Genomic DNA, 16820 nt, shown 5'->3' with positions numbered 1-16820 from the left:
GCCGCATACTGGATATTTTTCCCTTTTCACACCATTCTTTGTAAACCCTAGAAATGGTTGTGCGTGACAATCCCAGTAACTGAGCAGATTGTGAAATACTCAGACCGGCCCGTCTGGCACCAACAACTATGCCACGCTCAAAATTGCTTAAATCACCTTTCTTTCCCATTCTGACATTCAGTTTGGAGTTCAGGAGATTGTCTTGACCAGGACCACACCCCTAAATGCATTGAAGCAACTGCCATGTGATTGGTTGATTAGATAATTGCATTAATGAGAAATTGAACAGGTGTTCCTAATAATCCTTTAGGTGAGTGTATGTCACTGTGCATTTCTTATCATGAAGAAAAATGGCAATATGCAGCTTTATTAATACGAGAGCACTTTGCACATTAGTTTGGAAATTGTTTTTATTTTTTCTATTGTATGCTTGTTTATTTTGTTTTTTTTTAGTACTTGGTAAAAACTTAAAATTAAAAGTTGCAAAAGTTGAAGCAAATCTTATATAAGTGTTAAAAAATACTTTAAGCATACATTGTACAGTTTTGTTATAATTCAAAAACAATATAGCCTATTTAAATTAAAGTGTTGCTCAATAGCATATTTCTATCCTTAGTTCTGCTGCTAATTTTTTCTTAACTTTGTTAATAAAAGAGTGTTGTTTAGTAACCTGTTTTTACTTTGGTACCGAAAATGGTATCGAATATTTCAATGGTATTGGTACAGACTACTGAAATTTTGGTACCGTGACAACACTACACAGTATGTATGTATATATGTACCCTGTTCTTTTTGTAAAGTGCTTTGAATGTAGTATCAGAAAAGCACTACAAAATTCATTCATTCAAAATATGTGAATACGAGTGTTCTTTATCTTCAACAAAGCAAGCAATATTTCAGATTTAAATATTAAATTGTATACCAAATTGCTTGCAATTTAAAATTTCAACCACAGATGTCACTAGAGAGCACAAAGTTAAGTAGTGCAGCATTATCCCTACCTTTTGGAACATCCTTCACGTCAGGAGCATGCCTATGATGTCTTAAAGTGCTGCCTCCGGAGGCAGCTCACTAAGTTTTGGAAAAGACCCTTTGTATCATAAGTTTATTTTTAAATTACATTTGACTAATTTCCGTAGTAATGAGCCATCCACGGTCTTACCTGCTGTGTTTATGACATTACAAATGCCAAAATGGAAGAACTATAGTACGTATTGGCAAGTAGAATGTAGAATAACCTTCTTTAAAGTTTGGACACTGTCTACCACACATGGAGTTGCAAGTTTGAATCCAGGGCATGCGGAGTGACTCCAGTCAGTTTTCCTAAGCAACTAATTGGCCCGGTTACTAGGTTGGGTAGAGTCACGTTGGGTTAACCTCCTCGTGGTAGCTATATTGTGGCTATCACTCTTGATGGGGTGCTTGGCGAGTTATGTGTGGATGCCGCGTGAGCCTCCACACACACTAGGTCTCCGGTAATACAATCAACAAGCCACGTGATATATATATATATATATATATATATATATATATATATATATATATATATCTTTATACACACTCACCTAAAGGATTATTAGGAATACCTGTTCAATTTCTCATTAATGCAATTATCTAATCAACCAATCACATGGCAGTTGCTTCAATGCATTTAGGGGTGTGGTCCTGGTCAAGACAATCTCCTGAACACCAAACTGAATGGCAGAATGGGAAAGAAAGGTGATTTAAGCAATTTTGAGTGTGGCATGGTTGTTGGTGCCAGACGGGCTGAGTATTTCACAATCTGCTCAGTTACTGGGATTTTCACGCACAAACATTTCTAGTGTTTACAAAGAATGGTGTGAAAAGGGAAAAACATCCAGTATGCGGCAGTCCTGTGGGCGAAAATGCCATGTTGATGTTAGAGGTCAGAGGAGAATGGGCCGACTGATTCAAGCTGATAGAAGAGCAACTTTGCCTGAAATAACCACTCGTTACAACCGAGGTATGCAGCAAAGCATTTGTGAAGCCACAACACTCACAACCTTGAGGCGGATGGGCTACAACAGCAGAAGACCCCACCGGGTACCACTCATCTCCACTACAAATAGGAAAAAGAGGCTACAATTTGCAAGAGCTCACCAAAATTGGACAGTTGAAGACTGGAAAAATGTTGCCTGGTCTGATGAGTCTCGATTTCTGTTGAGACATTCAGATGGTAGAGTCAGAGTAAACAGAATGAGAACATGGATCCATCATGCCTTGTTACCACTGTGCAGGCTGGTGGTGGTGGTGTAATGGTGTGGGGGATGTTTTCTTGGAACACTTTAGGCCCCTTAGTGCCAATTGGGCATCGTTTTAATGCCACGGCCTACCTGAGCATTGTTTCTGACCATGTCCATCCCTTTATGGCCACCATGTACCCATACTCTGATGGCTACTTCCAGCAGGATAATGCACCATGTCACAAAGCTCGAATCATTTCAAATTGGTATCTTGAACATGACAATGAGTTCACTGTACTAAAATGGCCCCCACAGTCACCAGATCTCAACCCAATAGAGCATCTTTGGGATGTGGTGGAACGGGAGCTTCGTGCCCTGGATGTGCATCCCACAAATCTCCATCAACTGCAAGATGCTATCCTATCAATATGGGCCAACATTTCTTGCCACGTAGAATTAAGGCAGTTCTGAAGGCGAAAAAGGGTCAAACACAGTATTAGTATGGTGTTCCTAATAATCCTTTAGGTGAGTGTATATATATATATATATATACACACATATATATTTTTTTAAAGATATTCCCCAAACAGATATTCACTCTAAATGCGCACAGAGCTGCGGGAGCACAACTGATGGCACTGGCAAGACAGACAGTCCAACTAAGCTGATCCACCAATCAGACTGCTCCTTTCAGACACAAATGGATATTTGCTAACCAATAATATTTTCATTTCAGAAAGGGGTGGGACATTTCCAGCATCTGAAGCACAAGCTTCCCTGGATCAACCCATAATTTGCACTGTAAATTTCTTTCCCTGCAAAACGTAAATATATATACTGATATATATATATATATATATATATATATATATATATATATATATATATATATATATATATATATATATATATATATATATATACATATATACACATACACTTAAATTTAACTTATGCAATCAAGCTTTGTGAAAAAACTGCATGTTATTGCACCCCTGCTAGTTTTTGATTCTCTTTTTGTGACATTTACTGCAGTTTGTGGTGCCTTTTCCTCGTGATATCAAATAATTTAAATATATTTTAATTAGAGATGCACCGATCGACCAGCCAGGGACCGGAATTAGCCGATTTTCCGCATTCTAAGCCCGGACCAGTAACCGGCCGGTCAGCCTCACGTCTTTCCGATTCCAAGCTGGTCCGTTTTGTTGCCAGCGGCGCAGGCAATAACGTCACAGCCGCACGTAAACATGTCATTGGTGTGGAAGATCTTCACTGTGAGTGAAAAAAACAAAGTTCGAAATGTGTAATAATTGTAAGGCCGAAGTAAACCATGGGGGAACCACCACAATAACTTTCGGATCAACAAACCTAATTAGACATTTAAAACACCATCACCCAGCTGAAAATGGCCATTTTAAAAAAGAAGCTAAAAAGTGAAAGCGGCTAAAGCTAGCCAGAGCTCAGAACCAGCAGCCTTTCCTATCATTCCTTGGAATGAGCAACGAAAATACCAAAGCAATTACGAGGAAAATTATGGAATTCATGGCCCTGGATGACCAGCTGTTCTCCATAATTGAGGACAGAGGCTTCAGAAATCTGATACATTTCCTCGATACAGAGTAGGAGGTACTTTCCGACGTCGCGTTGCCCGAGTTGTTTAATCTCGTGTCATGTAACACACGCAGCCTGTTATCTGTCAACATTTGGGTACACAAATCCGGGAGAGGGGAAGGGGGGTGCTGGATGGCAGAGGCAGGCTAAATACATACAAATTGTGCCGTTGTGATTTAACATAATTTTTCCCACAGTGTCCGTAAAATCAGTGCGACACACATTGCAAAAGGCGTGGGCATTGTCGATATGGCTTCGGGATATGAAATTCAATTCTTCCATCCAGCTGTTGTTAAATGTACATGTATATTTAGTTTTTTTCTCCAGAGCACCAGCTGAGTCTTCTCCTCCCCTCTACCAGTGATGCTTGATTTAACATCCCGCGTCTACTGCCTGCGCAGATATCAACAGCGCAACTGGGTTGTAGGTTGCCAGATTGTGGTCATAAATGAGTTGTAATTTGTATGATGTGTCGATTGTGTGAGTAGGATGCGTTTCATTCAAGATCTGGCAACTGGACCACCTTGGAATATTATATTGATGTGATTATTCATATAACGTGGTTTGGGCCATACAAATTACAGAAGTTTTTTTGGGAGAAATAACAAAACGGGAGACTCCCGGGAAAAACGGGAGTGTTGACAGATATGGTTATAAGCCGTTCCCGAAGCAGTGCTCAGTTTTACAACTGATATTTGTACATCTAACATAAGTGGAGCGTATTGGACACTTCAGTTTTACAGATCTTTGGAATTGTTTTGTTAGATAAGTAATAAAGAGAAAAAGATCCATTTATAAAAATAGTGGAAAATGACATATGTTATATAAAGCAACTCATTTGCAGTTAATTGTTATTTCTACCTCTTTCCAGTCACAGAGCACTTTATTTTGAGAGTTGTTTAAGTGAGAGAAGATCCTGTAACTTAGTGCAGTTTGGGGGAAATTGTAATGTTTAATCATTTATTTTATTATGAAAATTTAGCATTGAAGAAAGGTAGATTTTGTTTGTATATGTGGTCAATAATAGTTCTTAGAAAGAAAATTGGAAAAATCGGTATCGGCAGGTCACACGAGCAAAAAAATCGGAAATCGGCCAAGAAATTGCAATCGGTGCATCTCTAATTTTAATTATATTTCTAAGTAGGAAAACAATTTCACTATACATAGAAAATCACATAATAGTACACAAATAAAACATAACCATTCATTCTTATGTAAGCTATGTGGTAATGCAAGATAATGTGTTTGAACATTACACTCATATTAGCTACAATGCTAAACAGTTTATTGCGTGTTATGAATTAGAGTAATAATAAAGTATTAACAATTTTTGTAGTATTCTAATAAAAGGAACATTAATCCCCTGATTCTTACACCTTTTCCAAAGTCAAATTCAAGCCCTTTTCAAGCATTTTCAAGAAGCATTTTCAAGCTTTTACAGCACCGTGTGGAAAATTATATGTTTACATACATATACGTACTTCATCGCATTAAATGAGATGTTATTGTGCTATTAAAAAATAAATATAATGCAACAATGTGAAAACAGGTCTCTAGCGTGTAGCAAATGTTAATAGAAATTACTGTGTGTGAATGTGGAAAATTATTTGGTGGCACTAAATGTTTGACACCTGTCATCAAAGCTTATGAACTTCCACCATCAGAATCAAAACTCCTTATGCATCTAACCTTAAATACAAATTACGTTTTAAACTGCGGAAAAAAACTAAACTAAATTCGTAGATGATGTGCGAGTCTGGTTAAACAGTCAATTATTTTACTTGTTCTAAGCTATGTCACCTAGCAGTGTGCCTGGCTGGCAAAAACAAAAAGATACTTGTGTGACACACGACGCGTGAATAGATGCATTTTTTTAACCGCAAAAGACTGAGGGCACACAATTATTTTTGCCAGTGAGAAATACATGAACTGGGTTTGAATGTTATTTGAGACTGTGATGAAATTGAAAGAACGGTAGGGTGACCATATTCAAAACAGTGTTACTATAAATGCAAACTTTAATACAGTGAAAAAGACACTATTAGCATAACATTACGGTTTTGCAGAGTTGAGTAAAAAATTAAGATAAAACTTATTCAGAATAACCACTTCAGATATAAATATATAAATAAAAATGTCCAACATTCTTTTGAATGTCCAAGTACTTAAATAAAATATTTGATGCAATGAGTGTGCCTTCATTCAATATTATTTTGAATGGCCATTGAAAATGAAGCAATGTGGTGAGTAGCAATGTCGCAAAAAGTAGTCCGTTAATTTACCTGATGAACTTTCACCTATTGCTGACCCTTTATGCTTCACAGAGCTAATGTGTGCTTCTAAATCACTTGCACCTTTATTAGCAACTGACACATACGTTCAGCTTTACATGTCATACATTCTGCTTCCCACGGATCGCGACCAGGACGAAAGTATGGGGAATTTTTGTTGCAAATCTTCTGTACATTTTCGTTAACTTTCATTTGGGCATTGTTTCCAATCAGCTTTAATTTGCTACTGTCAAGCAACTGTTTGATGCTGAACACAACAATGGTTTGCGCGTTTGCGGAGAGATTGACAGGCAGGAATTTGGCCAATAGTTGCTAAAAGCCTCTTAAAATCGACTAATTGGTGTGCGAGGCGGGACTTACGAAGAGGGTTTAAAGCAATGCAAATATGCGCACACACACAATGGAGTATTAGACCAGAAGCACATCATAATATATATAAAGCAATAAAGCCGAATCCCAGATATTTTCACAAATTTAGAAACCCCAGCCGGACGCTTATTTAAGGTCTGAAAAAGAGGCCATATGGTCAATGGAAGCACTGATATACAGAAATCGAGCAACGAATGTCCCCATCACTGAAACGTAAGACTTTCGCAAACTCACTATGCACTCTCGCATAAACTCCCGTTATAATCACTGAATCTAACTGTCGAAACTGCAAAAATGAATCTCTTGTTTACATCGTATCTGCACTTTGTTGTTTATGATGAGAGAATTCAGTCAGTGAGCGCACGCACTGAACAATCTTTTTTACATCCTTTCACCTCCCGAAAACAAAATCGACTATCATTAAGCATGCAAATTTGCCAGCTAGCTTACATAAACTTAATTGGCCTAATCGAAAATTCCCTACATCTTACCTTTCACATGGCTTGAATGTGCAGACTCTCCCATGGTGAAAAGCTGCACATCCTTTTTGCAGACTTTACAGGAGGCTACTCGAGGATTTGGTCCTCGTTTTAACCATAATTTGTATTTTTCTTTCTCAAGCCAACACTCATTGAAGCGGCAACCAGCATGTTGTCATCTCGCACTCTGTTCCATCAGAGGGCGCACATAAAAAAAAAAAACTGGCAGATCACACTACAGCCTCACGCGCAGACTTGTGTGGTGTTGTGTGGAGTTGTTTTCGTTTTATGCAAAAGCAATTAGGCTTATTTTATCTAAATAGTTAACTATTCAGTAAAATTGCAAATTATTATGAAAGCAATGCAACTACAATTTCATGCACTTTATCCAAAATCCAACCACTTTTCAAACCTTGAAAACACTACATTAAAAATCAAGCATTTTCAAAGATTTCCAGCACGAACCCTGATTAATGACAACTATTAATTTAAATACATATTTAACATCAAGTTACCATACCATTGTTCTTAATGGTGTACTGCACAGTAGTGTTGTCACGGTACCAAAATGTCAGTAGTCGGTACCAATACCAGTGAAATTTCACGGTACTCGATACCATTTTCGGTACCAAAGCAAAACACAAAAACAGGTTACTAAACAACACTCTTTTAATAACAAAGTTAACAAAACATTAGCAGCAGAACTATGAACAAAAATATGCCATTGAGCAACACTTTAATTTAAATATATTATTTTTTAATTATAACAAAACGTAACAATGTATGCTTAAAGTATTTTTGAACACTTATATAAGATTTGCTTCAACTTTTAATTAAAATTTTTACCAAGTACTAAAAAACAAAACCTAAATAAACAAGCATACATTGAATAAAAAACAATTTCCAAACTAATGTGCAAAGTGCTCTCTTTTTAATAAAGCTGCATTTTGCCATTTTTCTAAATAATAAGAAATGCATAAGGACATATATATAGATAGATATATATAGATATTATGATTAAATAAGTTTTAATCTAGCTGCATTAAGCTGCCGCGATCGATGTGCGTCCCCGAAGCGGTCTCTCTCAGCCAAGTGCAGTTTCAATCTCTCCCCCTTAGATTGGGACATTTGCGCAACTTATAGAAGAGGCACCGACCACACAGAGAAATGCCAGTTTCTGAGTTTATAGTTATTAACATGATCTGCTTCTGTATTATTTGAACTTTAATAAAGTTATAACGCATTCAATTTTACTGCATTTAAGATGTAACGCCGAGATGTTTCCTTTAAAGAACTCCGCCTCCGCTTATTCCACAACGGTACATGCTTCTGAATGTACTTTTTTGTATAATTCCCTAATACTTTGGGATCTACGTAAAATAAACTGTGAAAGTTTAGAGTGCATCTGGACTGATCTGTGTAATTCTTCCTCCATCAGGCGTGAACGGAGATCAAACAACTAATCAACAACGAACATTTTCGTCAACATCGTCAATTTTGTATTTTCGACGATGTCGATAATGTCAACTAAACGTTTCAGCCCTAATGCAAATGATAATATGCTTTTAAACTCACCTGCTTTAGTTGCTTGAATAAATCTGTGTGTCTTGTCTTTCACGTGCTTTATTAAGTTTGATGCGTTTCCTCCTTTCGAAAGCAGCGTTTACAAATAGGTTTTTGCTGATCTATGATGTTACCCTAACCTATGAATTTCCAAACCTGGCTTTTTCCACTTTTCTTTTCGACAAGATTCAGTTGAGACTCCGCAGCAGCTTTGCTTGTCGTCATCTTTTGCTTACTGTGAGCATTCAAAAGTTCCCGACTCTGCATGGGGTACTCGGTACCTCCAGAAATTCTGGTATTATAAATACTTTTTTGTTTGAGTATCGACTTGGTACCGGAGTACCGGTATTTTTGACAACACTACTGTACACCATAACCACAAGAAACTTACCCGACATACATTTTGTTAATGTTAATATGTTAATTTGTTTATTGTTAATATCAATAAATTTACATCTGCATCCCAAAACAAAACCAATTCTTATCTGTGAAGTAGGCATTTCAATAGGACGAAATAGGCAATATTATTGGTAATTGTACTTGTGCAACACAACACTAGCACTATTATTATTAGCTTTTGTCCTCATACCCCCCATCCACAGTACAGTAACAGACAGCAATTTATGGTAGAGCAGTTTATTTACCTTGACTCTCTCAGCAGGGTGTTTCTCCTCTTCTTCTCGTTTGAATCCAGTCTAATCACAGCCAGCACAATTAATAGATCAACTACGTCGTAAACCGTCAAGCCATCAAACTTCACGGCGAGTTAAAATTAATCACTTTTGAAGCGGTTTGACGAAGATTGAGTCACAAATCTATAAAAGAGGCCTTTATAATGAGAGAGAAACATCACTCATTACTGTAGACACGAACCTCACTGATGGAGAATACATCAATGATCAATAAAGCACTTCAATAAGACTCCCATATACAGCATATACTCAAATATACACATACAGAATATAAATATTAAAATGTCAATATATAAATAATCTCCAGAAGCGGCCTGCGCTAGTTAGCATTAGCAGCTAAAGTGGGGAGTAATCAAAATAAACCTAATACAAACGCAGGAATAAAAAAAATACTAAAGCGTTACAAATCGGAAACTAAAACGAATGTTTAATAAAGTGTAAAAAATAATAAACGCTGAGTGAAAGAGCGTTTAATAATGCGAGTTATTCTGACGCGTCACCATCAGATCCACTGGGGAAAATACCGGGATAAAAGTACAAATCACGGACTTCAACGGCGCTAATCATGCATTAAACGACACTTTCCGCAAAACGAGTCCTTCGTCAGGCAGTCTGAGTAAGAAACAAACAAACAAACACACATTAAAACAGAAAAAAACGGTTAAAACAGAATATGAAGCGAGAGTTGCTCCAGTTTCCTGCGCTCGCGAGAGGTCAGGACGCACTGACGTCACGACGCCATTCACAAATCCCAAAAGATGGAAACAGAGATGGAAAGATATCTTCCATGAAAACGCCTTGGAAAACAAAACATGTAATGAATGTATTTATTTATTTATCTATCATTACATAATTGCGTATTTATCATATTATTTTATGATAAACCCTAAATAAACAAAACGTTGTATGATTTTAGTGATTATTCTACGGTATCTTATTCATGTAGGCCTGTTTCATGTTTGCTAATTATCACTTGTAGACCATTTCAAGGACTGTTCGTTGGTGACATCAAGTGAAGTCGCTGTGAAGAGACAATTTATTGTGAAATGAATAGAGATAACGTGAAAGAAGATAATAAAGACTGCAACTCTATATATTCCTCAAAACCAGTGGCGGCTCTAGAAAAAATTCTCAGGGGGGGCAATTTTTCTGATAATGATTAAGGTGACCCATTCAATGGGTCTAGCTACATAAGTTACAGGTGGAAAGCTATGTAAGAATTTAGCATTCATAAGCAAAAATGACATGGCTCCGTAACTAATTATTCCACTTATTCATTACTTACATTAATCCAGTGTTGTGTGGTGTAAAATTGCTAAACAGGACACATTTTTAAAAATATATGTCCTGCAACAACATAAAGACGGTGGCAGCATTTAAGTCAATACCAGAAGCATTTATTGACTGATCTCAAAAGTATTGGCATACAAAAGCAAAATAAGCTATCACAGTACAAATAATCAAGGGTGTTCTTTCACATTCCTCAACACTGAATAAACAATCTGCATTTCCATAAACAAATGAAATATCAGCTGAAAATACAAGTAGAAAAATTGTTGAGGGAAGTGGATCTTTAGAATTAAATTTTCTGGAATGTAAGTAAGTAAAATGTATTTCTAAAGCACACTCAAACACAGCAAAGCTGACCGAAGTGCTGTACAGTTGAATATACAATACATTAAAATAAAACAAACACGGCAAGTACAGATGAATATACAATACATTAATAAAACAAAACACGTCATAAAAAAGACAATCTCATTTAATACTGCAAAACGCTAGAGAATAAAAATCTGTTTTAAGCCTACGTTTAAAAATAGACAGTGATGATGCTTGTCTAATGTCAAGTGGTAGCTGATTCCATAGCCTAGGGGCAGCAACTGCAAATGCTCCCTTACGTATACAACGTGACCGAGGAATATGCAATAACATTTTGTCTTCAAATCTTAAAGACCTAGTTGGAAAGTATGGCTGTATTAAATCCCTAATATATGACTGAATATATATATATATATATATATATATATATATATATATATATATATATATATATATATATATATATATATATATTTATATATATATATATTGGCGAATGATCAGACTCCGGTCGCTGCCATCTCACTTGATGCCGAAAAGGCATTTGATATGGTAGATTAGGATTATCTTTTTAAGATTTTGGAAATATATGGGTTTGGGAATACTTTTATTGGATTTATGGACTATTCCATAAAATAGGACCCACAACCGAAAAGGCTCTCCCTCCTCTATGCTTTAGCCTTGTGTGGGACATCGAGGAGATATTGATCACCGGATCTCAGACTTCTAGGTGGATTGTAAGGATGTAGTAAGTCTGATAAGTAACTGGGAGCTCGGTTGTGTAATGACTTTACAATAACAAACATTATTGGTTGTGTAAACAAACAATAACATTTTAAAATCATTTCTAGCTCGAACCAGCAGCCAGTGAAGTGATATTAAAATGGGGGTAACATTATCATACTTCCAACCTCCTTTATAAATTTTGCTGCTGCATTTTGAACTAAATGAAGTCGAGCAATAAGAGATTTCGAAATTCCACAATAGATAGAATTACAGTAGTCCTGACGTGAAGTGATGAAAGCATGAACTGCTATTTCCAACGTTTTCTCTGACAAAAAGGGTTTAACTTTATAGATTAGATGTAGCTGAAATAAACTGGAACCTAATATGTTTGTCAAATTTCAGCTGGCTATCAAACTGGGCACCCAGGTTCCGTACTTGAGGAGAGAGGAAAGTTGAGATCAAGCTGACTCTGGCGTGGCTGTGACATGGCCTGGATCAGGCTGACTCTGGCGTGGCTGTGACATGGCTTGGATCAGGCTGACTCTGGCGTGGCTGTGACATGGCCTGGATCAGGCTGACTCTGGCATGGCTGTGACATGGCTTGGATCAGGCTGACTCTGGCGTGGCTGTGACATGGCCTGGATCAGGCTGACTCTGGCGTGGCTGTGACATGGCTTGGATCAGGCTGACTCTGGCGTGACTGTGACATGGCTTGGATAAGGCTGACTCTGGCGTGGCTGTGACATGGCCTGGATCAGGCAGACTCTGGCATGGCTGTGACATGGCCTGGATCAGGCTGACTCTGGCATGGCTGTGACATGTCCTGGAGCTCGGGCTTTGTGTGCATTATATACTGATGATGGTGCTATATGGAAGAGAGGTCAAAATATGACCCAAGTCACCTCAAGTATGCAGTCAGCCATTAAAAAGGTGGAAAAATGGACTATAGATTGGAGATTTAAAATGTCAACCAATAACTTGTGTTATATGTTATAGCATATACTCTGATAAATTAAATTCTGATGGTATTGAACTATTATTAAATGGTAAACCATTAGAACGCTTGAAAGTATATAAGTATCTAAGGAGATTTGTTGCACAAATTTGGTGCCAGTCACACGAATCCCCTAAGAGCAGTATTTAAAAGTTCTGAGCCTGCAATTTTCAGAAAATCCAGGCGAGCTAATGACTGTAAGTATTTAAAGAATCAGTATTTAAGAATCAAGCATCACTGGTAGATGGGAGGAGAAGACTCAGGTGGTGCTGTGGCGAAAAAAAACACAATATACATGTAAATTTAACAACAGCAGGAAGGAAGAATTTAATTTCATATCTCGAAGCCATATCAACAATGCTCACATCTTTTGCAAAGTGTGTCACACTGTGTGGAACGCTCTCGCTCTGAGGGAGGGAAAACACTGGAAAACTTCTTCAGGTAACAGGGTTTTTATTCTTTTTATTGGGTAGGCTACACAATGCTGTCTTTCATGGGAACACTGGGTTCCCTTGTCATTCTCTCTCTCCTTCAGGCTCTGTCGCTGCTGCTCTTTTATGCCGCTCTCCCCATGCTTACTGAAATTAGACACAGGTGTTAGACATAATTTAGCTCAGGTGTAAGCGCCCTTACCGCTTTTCTCTCCCGGACGGGCGCAGCCCCAGGAACTGCCTCACCCCCTTTTTGGTCTTAGGTCTAGGGCAAGTCGCAATCGCCGCGGTTTTGTCAATTTGGGGACGCACCTGGCCATGACTCAAGTGGAACCCCAGATACCGTACCTCCACACGCCCAATCGCGCACTTCTTAGGATTTGCTGTGAGCCCCGCCCGCCGCAGCGATCTCAGGACGGCCCTCAGATGTTGCATGTGCCGCTGCCAGTCATTGCTATTGTTAGGGGTATAACAGTTATGACCCGATCAGATATGGAGAAAGAAAACCACCAGGAGTCAGAAGTTCAATCAAAGAATCCAAAATTTACTGAAGAATAGTTTGCAGCACAGTACGTTTCATAGGCTATGCGAAAGCGCTCAATGTATTCTAAGGGGTTTTCGCCAGCCCTCTGTTTAATCTGTGTTACACTGGTCCAGGGAAAAGACCCCCGACCCAAAATATCTTTCACGCGTATCTTGTAATCTGAGTAAGCTTCACAAAACTCAGGCCAATCTGTGGGGACTCTGGGGTGGAAAGGAGCAATCTGAACCGCCCTTAATTTGCTGGGGGGAACCAAACCCTCAACCAAAGACTGTATATCTGCCATCCCCAGATTCTGTTGCCTAGCAACGGCCTCTAGCCTGTCCCATAGAATTTTGTTTGGGTTATACAACTTAAACGGTTCCAACCCTGCAAGCAAACTGTTTTTTTCAGCAGCTGTGAGTCTGACCCATTGACCATCCTCACAGCCAGCACCCATCTCAGCATTCAATCCTCCCCCATCCTGATGTTGGATTGGGGCGGCGAATGCCGTCTCAATGGGTTTAGACATTTCTCTGGGGGACAAGTTAAGATTTCTGGCCCCCGGTTTTTGCTTAATCTGCTTTGCTTGCACGGCAGGAATCTCTGAAATGTCATAAGGTGGGGGGCGCGAAACAGCCACATTCAACAATCTGCGTGCCTCAGCATATGGCCCATCGTTCTGATTATCAGTATGATCAACAGCGCTGAAAGCAGCCGCTGCCTGAGCAGTCTGAGAAGGGAAGGTGGGGGCCAAGGGAGGACGGAGAACTGTCTCATCTTTCACAGCACTTTCTGCTTTTTCACAAACAGCCTCAAAACCCTTACTCAAACTACACAAATCACAGCCGACTTCCTGCCCAATAATTTTTGCCACTCTATCACGCTGGGCAATCAAACTAGACCATCCGTCCATCATATTTGGAATTGCCTTTTCATGGTTTAACGGTATACCACCCAGTTTACAAATCCATGAATAGGCAAACACGGATAAATATTTGGCCCTATCAGCGTCTTTTTTGTTCTGCAGCCTAAATATAACAACACTTATCTTAAATACACCCTTGGTTTAAAATTCAATAACTTATTTCACTTCAGTTTAACGCAATACACTCAAAGCTTTATTGTTTGTCCAGATAATGTGATTTCCCAAATACAATTCAATCGCTTTAAAGTGATCACTCCTTTTATAATCTAAATATTCTTACTCATCACTTTGATATAAAAGGAGTTATGATCTGACACATGTCCATTCAACAGCTGCTCCCTCTCATTTGAGTTAATCTTACATCAGGCTTCATTCATGACATGAAAAGAACAGCCCAAGAATAAACTTTGTCCAGTCCGCTAAGGGTTAACTTTTTGATTTCATGCACATTTCTTCGATTTGAGCTCGTCAGAGCAGAGCTGTTTACAGCGTGTGCCCTGCTCGTTTTGGTCAGAACTACTCAGAAAATTCCCTTTATCAGACATTTTTCTTGGTCACAGTTGAAAATCACTACCGAAAAGATTTTAGCAGCAAATATTTGACGTGGATAAATTAACTATAGCAGCAACAATACTGGATTTCTACCAATTTCACCACAAAGTATTCTTCACAAACATCCTGGTCACAAATACTGATCCATACCAATTAGGGTCACAATTTATTTACTTACTTGGGACCGCTCCTGATGCATCCCTGGTAAAACAATCCCTATTGTAGTTTATTTTATTTTATAACTAATATCTGAATCCCTAACTGCCTGATTCACTAAGCTCGGGGTACCCCTATCTGAGTTGGAAGAGACTGAGCAGGTTTACGGTGCCACTGGACCTCTCGTCCAGGGACGCACTCTGCCGGGGTGGTGCTTCACCCATGCCCACCTGGGCCCCCTCACAGAGCACGTTTCACTTGCGCTGTTTGCTGTTGCCACTTAAACAGCACTCTCAGCGACTTCACTTGCGCTGTTTGCTGTTGCCACTTAAACAGCACTCTCAGCGACTTCTTATACTCTCAATAGTATAATTAAATTACTCTTCACACGCCTCGTCGGAGTGAAGCTCTCCCGCTCCCCTTCAAAATCTCTTCCAGTCAGACAGCCCTAACAGTTAAAAAAAAACTTCCTACCTTGTTTGCTGATTTGCCAGAGATGCCACCACGGAGTGATTGCCCGCATCCTCCACCAAACTGTTAGGGGTATAACAGTTATGACCCGATCAGATATGGAGAAAGAAAACCACCAGGAGTCAGAAGTTCAATCAAAGAATCCAAAATTTACTGAAGAATAGTTTGCAGTGAAATTGGTACAGCCAGAGGCAAAGTCTCACGAGGAGATCGAAAGCTAACTCATACCTTACACAAAATCTTACATCAATTATACCATTTGCAAGGACGTACATTCCATTATTTTACTCCTGATTGGCTAAAAGAACATAAAGTCACAACATATAGAGAGCTATGCAGCCTATCAACATTAATCAGCGCACTTGTCGTCAGAGCCCGAGATTTACATCTGAAGTGACCTCGCAGATGATCGCGGGCGTCTTCGAGTCGGCCTGGTGTGCCTCCCTGGGTGCAAAACCTAGGTAGAAGGTCAAACGCACACACAAAACACTGACGAATAACAGTTTTTCTCTGGGCACAGGAGAGCCAGAGCACACATTATCAGGTCATTTAAGCCAAAACAAGAGAGATAAAATTTTCACTCCTCAGGCAGAGGAGAGGGGTAGAAATAACATACCTTTCTTCCCTAAAGAAATAATAAGAGAAAATCACACTTCTACTATTCAGGTAGTATTGCATAGGACTTTAAACCATATACTTAATCATAGAAAAGTAACGATCAAACACAGAACATATGTTTAACATTCTCCCTGCCCCCTCTCATCACAGCTAAACTTATCCCCAAAGGACCTTCAGACTACGGCAGGACAGAGAGAGAGACTCTGGAATGTTCCTTAAAAGACACTAGTTAACATTCCAACACACATATGATTCAAAGTATAATTCAGTTATGCATAAGAAAATAGAATTGATTATGTGATCATGCATATAGTTAATTCATCACTTCATTAAAGAAGTTAAGCAACAGAATATAGATAGATATTGATATAAAAGGATATATATATGTATTGATATATCTGAAGAGCCAAGGGATTTTGACCCTCACCCTTCACTATAAATGATGATATCATCTAAATAGGCAGCGGCATACGCGGTGTGAGGTCTGAGGATCCTATCCATGAGACGCTGAAAAGTGGCTGGTGCCCCAAACAAACCGAAAGGAAGCGTCACAAATTGGTGTAATCCAAACAGCGTGGTGAAGGTGTTTTTCTCACGGGACATTGGTGTCAAGGGG

The 16820-nt window shown here is 38.8% G+C and overlaps 1 protein-coding gene across 9 annotated transcripts in view; it reads right to left on the bottom strand.

The window, feature by feature from the left end:
- The window catches only part of ppfia1 (PTPRF interacting protein alpha 1), a 108401-nt gene extending 98481 nt beyond the window's left edge, over positions 1 to 9920 (bottom strand). For all 9 annotated transcript variants that reach the window (XM_052097797.1, XM_052097800.1, XM_052097799.1 and 6 more), the window contains exon 1: positions 9162 to 9920. The gene's annotated coding sequence lies outside the window, so the exon portion shown is untranslated. The remainder of the gene's footprint in view (positions 1 to 9161) is intronic.
- Positions 9921 to 16820: the final 6900 nt, after the last annotated feature.

This window comes from Xyrauchen texanus, chromosome 29, assembly GCF_025860055.1.
Source record: "Xyrauchen texanus isolate HMW12.3.18 chromosome 29, RBS_HiC_50CHRs, whole genome shotgun sequence".
Taxonomy (NCBI): Eukaryota; Metazoa; Chordata; class Actinopteri; order Cypriniformes; family Catostomidae; genus Xyrauchen; species Xyrauchen texanus.
This window is presented reverse-complemented; position numbering and strand designations above follow the sequence as displayed.